We start from the raw sequence: 7,500 nt of genomic DNA, 5'->3' as shown, positions 1-7,500 counted from the left end.
GTCCAAAGAGCCATTGAAACGCCAGTTTTTCCGGCTTGTAAAAATTCCCACTTTTTTCGGATTGGATGGTTCACACCCGGTGTGGACCATTTCTCAAACTTCCGGATTGTACGCGATCCAAATTATGGATATTGTAATACTTTTTTGATATTTTGAAAAAGTTCAAATTTATAAAAAATATAAAATATGAAATCTGCAGTTTGGAAAAAAATTGGAAGTTTGAAACCTGAAGTTCAACAAAAAAAACGGCGCAAAAATCAGCCAAGCGGGGGCAACTAAGCGGATGCGGCCAGCCGTCAGTGAAAAATGGCCCCAAAACTAAGCGCATGCGGCCAAGCGTCGGTGCAAAATGGCCCGAAAACAGTCCCGTCGGTGCCCCCGTCGGGCTAAAATGACCCGAAAACAGTTCAGCTGGGGAAAATTAAGCGGATCCGGCCAAGAGTCGGTGGAAATTGGCCCGAAAACAGCCCAGCGGCAAGCGGAAGCGGCTAACGTTGGGGAAAAGTGACCCGAAAACAGTTAAGCGGGGGAAAACTAAGCGGATGCGGCCACGCGTTGGGGAAAACAAAGCGGATCCGGCCCAGAGTCGGTGGAAATTGGCCCGAAAACAGTCCAGCGGCAAGCGGAAGCGGCTAACGTTGGGCAAAAGTGACCCGAAAACAGTTCAGCGGGGGAAAACTAAGCGGATGCGGCCACGCGTTGGGGAAAACTAAGCGGATACGGCCAAGTGTTGGGGAAAAATGGCCCGAAAACAGCCCAGCGGCAAGCGGAAGCGGCTAACGTTGGGGAAAAGTGACCCGAAAACAGTTAAGCGGGGGAAAACTAAGCGGATGCGGCCAAGTGTCGGTGGAAATTGGCCCGAAAACAGCCCAGCGGCAAGCGGAAGCGGCTAACGTTGGGCAAAAGTGACCCGAAAACAGTTCAGCGGGGGAAAACTAAGCGGATGCGGCCACGCGTTGGGGAAAACTAAGCGGATACGGCCAAGAGTCGGTGGAAATTGGCCCGAAAACAGTCCAGCGGCAAGCGGAAGCGGCTAACGTTGGGCAAAACTGGCCCGAAAACAGTTCAGCGGGGCAAATTTTTGAAATTTTTTTTGAAATTTTTTTGAATTTTTGAAATTTTTGAAGTTTTTTTGGGTTTTTGGACTTTTTTTGAATTTTTGAATTTTTTGAATTTTTTTGAATTTTTTTGAATTTTTTGAATTTTTTTTGAATTTTTGAAATTTTTTTTTTTTTTTTGAATTTATTTGATTTTATAAATTTTTTGTGATTTTTTGTGATTTTTTTGAATATTTTACATGGGTGATTTTGACTTGGGGGATTTTCAGGGGGTGGTAACCCTGGGCGTGGCTAGAGCCTCAAAATGCATATTCCCCTATAGGGGGGCAAGGTTTTCAAAAATGGGTGCCCCCTCATGTACACGCGCGTGGGTGTACATGGCCCCGTCGGTGCCAGCGTGGGTGGAAAATGGCCCGAAAACAGCCCAGCGGCAAGCGGAAGCGGCTAACGTTGGGCAAAACTGACCCGAAAGAAGTATAGCTTGGAAAATTAAGCGGATGCAGCCAATTGTTGGCGAAAACTAAGCGGATACGGCCAAGTGACGGTGAAAAATGGCCCGAAAACAGTCCAGCGGCAAGCGGAAACGGCTAACGTTGGGCAAAAGTGACCCGAAAACAGTTCAGCTGGGGGAAATTAAGCGGAAGCAGCCAAGCGTTGGGCAAAACCAAGCGGATACGGCCAAGAGTCGGTGGAAAATGGCCCGAAAACAGTCCAGCGGCAACCGGAAACGGCTAACGTTGGGACAAAGTGACCCGAAAAAAGTTCAGCTGGGGAAAATTAAGCGGATGCAGCGAAGCGTTGGGGAAAACTAAGCGGATCCGGCCCAGAGTCGGTGGAAATTGGCCCGAAAACAGTCCAGCGGCAAGCGGAAGCGGCTAACGTTGGGCAAAAGTGACCCGAAAACAGTTCAGCGGGGGAAAACTAAGCGGATGCGGCCACGCGTTGGGGAAAACTAAGCGGATACGGCCAAGTGTTGGGGAAAAATGGCCCGAAAGCAGCCCAGCGGCAAGCGGAAGCGGCTAACGTTGGGGAAAAGTGACCCGAAAACAGTTAAGCGGGGGAAAACTAAGCGGATGCGGCCAAGTGTCGGTGGAAATTGGCCCGAAAACAGCCCAGCGGCAAGCGGAAGCGGCTAACGTTGGGCAAAAGTGACCCGAAAACAGTTCAGCGGGGGAAAACTAAGCGGATGCGGCCACGCGTTGGGGAAAACTAAGCGGATACGGCCAAGAGTCGGTGGAAATTGGCCCGAAAACAGTCCAGCGGCAAGCGGAAGCGGCTAACGTTGGGCAAAACTGACCCGAAAACAGTTCAGCGGGGCAAATTTTTGAAATTTTTTTGAAATTTTTTTGAATTTTTGAAATTTTTGAAGTTTTTTTGGGTTTTTGGACTTTTTTTGAATTTTTGAATTTTTTGAATTTTTTTGAATTTTTTTGAATTTTTTTTGAATTTTTGAAATTTTTTTTTTTTTTTGAATTTATTTGATTTTATAAATTTTTTGTGATTTTTTGAGATTTTTTTGAATATTTTACATGGGTGATTTTGACTTGGGGGATTTTCAGGGGGTGGTAACCCTGGGCGTGGCTAGAGCCTCAAAATGCATATTCCCCTATAGGGGGGCAAGGTTTTCAAAAATGGGTGCCCCCTCATGTACACGCGCGTGGGTGTACATGGCCCCGTCGGTGCCAGCGTGGGTGGAAAATGGCCCGAAAACAGCCCAGCGGCAAGCGGAAGCGGCTAACGTTGGGCAAAACTGACCCGAAAGCAGTATAGCTTGGAAAATTAAGCGGATGCAGCCAATTGTTGGCGAAAACTAAGCGGATGCGGCCAAGTGTCGGTGAAAAATGGCCCGAAAACAGTCCAGCGGCAAGCGGAAACGGCTAACGTTGGGCAAAAGTGACCCGAAAACAGTTCAGCTGGGGGAAATTAAGCGGAAGCAGCCAAGCGTTGGGCAAAACCAAGCGGATTCGGCCAAGAGTCGGTGGAAAATGGCCCGAAAACAGTCCAGCGGCAACCGGAAACGGCTAACGTTGGGACAAAGTGACCCGAAAACAGTTCAGCTGGGGAAAATTAAGCGGATGCAGCCAAGCGTTGGGGAAAACTAAGCGGATCCGGCCCAGAGTCGGTGGAAATTGGCCCGAAAACAGTCCAGCGGCAAGCGGAAGCGGCTAACGTTGGGCAAAAGTGACCCGAAAACAGTTCAGCGGGGGAAAACTAAGCGGATGCGGCCACGCGTTGGGGAAAACTAAGCGGATACGGCCAAGTGTTGGGGAAAAATGGCCCGAAAACAGCCCAGCGGCAAGCGGAAGCGGCTAACGTTGGGGAAAAGTGACCCGAAAACAGTTAAGCGGGGGAAAACTAAGCGGATGCGGCCAAGTGTCGGTGGAAATTGGCCCGAAAACACCCCAGCGGCAAGCGGAAGCGGCTAACGTTGGGCAAAAGTGACCCGAAAACAGTTCAGCGGGGGAAAACTAAGCGGATGCGGCCACGCGTTGGGGAAAACTAAGCGGATACGGCCAAGAGTCGGTGGAAATTGGCCCGAAAACAGTCCAGCGGCAACCGGAAACGGCTAACGTTGGGACAAAGTGACCCGAAAACAGTTCAGCTGGGGAAAATTAAGCGGATGCAGCCAAGCGTTGGGGAAAACTAAGCGGATCCGGCCCAGAGTCGGTGGAAATTGGCCCGAAAACAGTCCAGCGGCAAGCGGAAGCGGCTAACGTTGGGCAAAAGTGACCCGAAAACAGTTCAGCGGGGGAAAACTAAGCGGATGCGGCCACGCGTTGGGGAAAACTAAGCGGATACGGCCAAGTGTTGGGGAAAAATGGCCCGAAAACAGCCCAGCGGCAAGCGGAAGCGGCTAACGTTGGGGAAAAGTGACCCGAAAACAGTTAAGCGGGGGAAAACTAAGCGGATGCGGCCAAGTGTCGGTGGAAATTGGCCCGAAAACAGCCCAGCGGCAAGCGGAAGCGGCTAACGTTGGGCAAAAGTGACCCGAAAACAGTTCAGCGGGGGAAAACTAAGCGGATGCGGCCACGCGTTGGGGAAAACTAAGCGGATACGGCCAAGAGTCGGTGGAAATTGGCCCGAAAACAGTCCAGCGGCAAGCGGAAGCGGCTAACGTTGGGCAAAACTGACCCGAAAACAGTTCAGCGGGGCAAATTTTTGAAATTTTTTTGAAATTTTTTTGAATTTTTGAAATTTTTGAAGTTTTTTTGGGTTTTTGGACTTTTTTTGAATTTTTGAATTTTTTGAATTTTTTTGAATTTTTTTTGAATTTTTGAAATTTTTTTTTTTTTTTTGAATTTATTTGATTTTATAAATTTTTTGTGATTTTTTGAGATTTTTTTGAATATTTTACATGGGTGATTTTGACTTGGGGGATTTTCAGGGGGTGGTAACCCTGGGCGTGGCTAGAGCCTCAAAATGCATATTCCCCTATAGGGGGGCAAGGTTTTCAAAAATGGGTGCCCCCTCATGTACACGCGCGTGGGTGTACATGGCCCCGTCGGTGCCAGCGTGGGTGGAAAATGGCCCGAAAACAGCCCAGCGGCAAGCGGAAGCGGCTAACGTTGGGCAAAACTGACCCGAAAGCAGTATAGCTTGGAAAATTAAGCGGATGCAGCCAATTGTTGGCGAAAACTAAGCGGATGCGGCCAAGTGTCGGTGAAAAATGGCCCGAAAACAGTCCAGCGGCAAGCGGAAACGGCTAACGTTGGGCAAAAGTGACCCGAAAACAGTTCAGCTGGGGGAAATTAAGCGGAAGCAGCCAAGCGTTGGGCAAAACCAAGCGGATTCGGCCAAGAGTCGGTGGAAAATGGCCCGAAAACAGTCCAGCGGCAACCGGAAACGGCTAACGTTGGGACAAAGTGACCCGAAAACAGTTCAGCTGGGGAAAATTAAGCGGATGCAGCCAAGCGTTGGGGAAAACTAAGCGGATCCGGCCCAGAGTCGGTGGAAATTGGCCCGAAAACAGTCCAGCGGCAAGCGGAAGCGGCTAACGTTGGGCAAAAGTGACCCGAAAACAGTTCAGCGGGGGAAAACTAAGCGGATGCGGCCACGCGTTGGGGAAAACTAAGCGGATACGGCCAAGTGTTGGGGAAAAATGGCCCGAAAACAGCCCAGCGGCAAGCGGAAGCGGCTAACGTTGGGGAAAAGTGACCCGAAAACAGTTAAGCGGGGGAAAACTAAGCGGATGCGGCAACGCGTTGGGGAAAACTAAGCGGATGCGGCCAAGTGTCGGTGGAAATTGGCCCGAAAACAGCCCAGCGGCAACCGGAAGCGGCTAACGTTGGGCAAAAGTGACCCGAAAACAGTTCAGCGGGGGAAAACTAAGCGGATGCGGCCACGCGTTGGGGAAAACTAAGCGGATACGGCCAAGAGTCGGTGGAAATTGGCCCGAAAACAGTCCAGCGGCAAGCGGAAGCGGCTAACGTTGGGCAAAACTGACCCGAAAACAGTTCAGCGGGGGAAAACTAAGCGGATGCGGCCACGCGTTGGGGAAAACTAAGCGGATGCGGCCAAGTGTCGGTGGAAATTGGCCCGAAAACAGCCCAGCGGCAAGCGGAAGCGGCTAACGTTGGGCAAAACTGACCCGAAAACAGTTCAGCGGGGGAAAACTAAGCGGATGCGGCCACGCGTTGGGGAAAACTAAGCGGATACGGCCAAGAGTCGGTGGAAATTGGCCCGAAAACAGTCCAGCGGCAAGCGGAAGCGGCTAACATTGGGCAAAACTGACCCGAAAACAGTTCAGCGGGGGAAAACTAAGCGGATGCGGCCACGCGTTGGGGAAAACTAAGCGGATACGGCCAAGTGTTGGGGAAAAATGGCCCGAAAACAGCCCAGCGGCAAGCGGAAGCGGCTAACGTTGGGCAAAAGTGACCCGAAAACAGTTCAGCGGGGGAAAACTAAGCGGATGCGGCCATGCGTTGGGGAAAACTAAGCGGATACGGCCAAGGGTCGGTGAAAAAGGGCCCGAAAACAGTCCAGCGGCAAGCGGAAGCCGCTAACGTTGGGCAAAAGCGACCCGAAAACAGTCCAGCGGGGGAAAACTAAGCGGATGCGGCCAAGCGTTGGGGAAAACTAAGCGGATACGGCCAAGCGTCGGTGAAAAAGGCCCGAAAACAGTCCAGCGGCAAGCCGAAGCGGCTAACGTTGGGCAAAAATGGCCAAAAGCGATGGAGCAGGGCGGTCTGAATCTATGCATCCACATAAAATGGGGGGTAAACCTGGGGGATTTCCAGGGGGTCGTAACCCTGGGCGTGGCTGGAGACCCAAAATGCATATTCCCCTATAGGGGGGAAGGATTTTTGGAAGAGGCAGCCCCTCATGTACATGCCAAGCGGGGTGTACATGGCCCCTGTGGGTGCCTCCGTCGGTGTAAAATGGCCCGAAAAACAAGATTATGTTACCCGAAAACACGATTATGTTACCGAAAAAACACGGTTGAGCGGGGGCAGTAAGCACGGTTGAGCGGGGGCAAAAAACACGGTTGAGCGGGGGCAAAAAACACGGTGCAGCGGGGACAAAAGGCACGAATATGTTACCGAAAAACACGGACCACGCGGGTTGAAATTCCCAGCCGTAGAGCCGGCGAAACACGGTGGGGCAGGGCGTCTAAGCGTGGAGGCGCCCGTAAGACCGATGCGGGTTGAAATCCCCAGCCGTAAAGCCGGCGAAAAGCGGTCGGGCAGGGTGACTCCGCGTGGAGTTTCGCCCGTAAGGCCGATGCGGGTAGCCGCGCGGGTTGAAATCCCCAGCCGTAAAGCCGGCGAAACACGGTTCATTGGGGCGCCTAAGCGTGGAGGCGCCCCGCAGAGACCGAGCGGGTTGAAATCCCCAGCCGTAAAGCCGGCGAAACACGGTTCATTGGGGCGTCTAAGCGTGGAGGCGCCCCGCAGAGACCGAGCGGGTTGAAATCCCCAGCCGTAAAGCCGGCGAAACACGGTTGAGCGGGGCGCCTAAGCGTGGAGGCGCCCCGCAGAGACCGAGCGGGTTGAAATCCCCAGCCGTAAAGCCGGCGAAACACGTTCGGGCAGGGCGACTCCGCGTGGAGTTTCGCCCGTAAGACCGATGCGGGTAGCCGCGCGGGTTGAAATCCCCAGCCGTAAAGCCGGCGAAACACGGTTCATTGGGGCGCCTAAGCGTGGAGGCGCCCCGCAGAGACCGAGCGGGTTGAAATCCCCAGCCGTAAAGCCGGCAAAACACGTTCGGGCAGGGCGTCTAAGCGTGGAGGCGCCCGTAAGTCCGATGCGGGTAGCCGCGCGGGTTGAAATCCCCAGCCGTAAAGCCGGCGAAACACGGTTGAGCGGGGCGCCTAAGCGTGGAGGCGCCCCGCAGTGACCGAGCGGGTTGAAATCCCCAGCCGTAAAGCCGGCGAAACACGGTTGAGCGGGGTGCCTAAGCGTGGAGGCGCCCCGCAGAGACCGATGCGGGTTGAAATCCCCAG

This window comes from Carex rostrata, chromosome 10 (assembly GCF_964058835.1).
Source record: "Carex rostrata chromosome 10, lpCarRost1.2, whole genome shotgun sequence".
NCBI classification, from domain to species: Eukaryota; Viridiplantae; Streptophyta; class Magnoliopsida; order Poales; family Cyperaceae; genus Carex; species Carex rostrata.
This window is presented reverse-complemented; position numbering follows the sequence as displayed.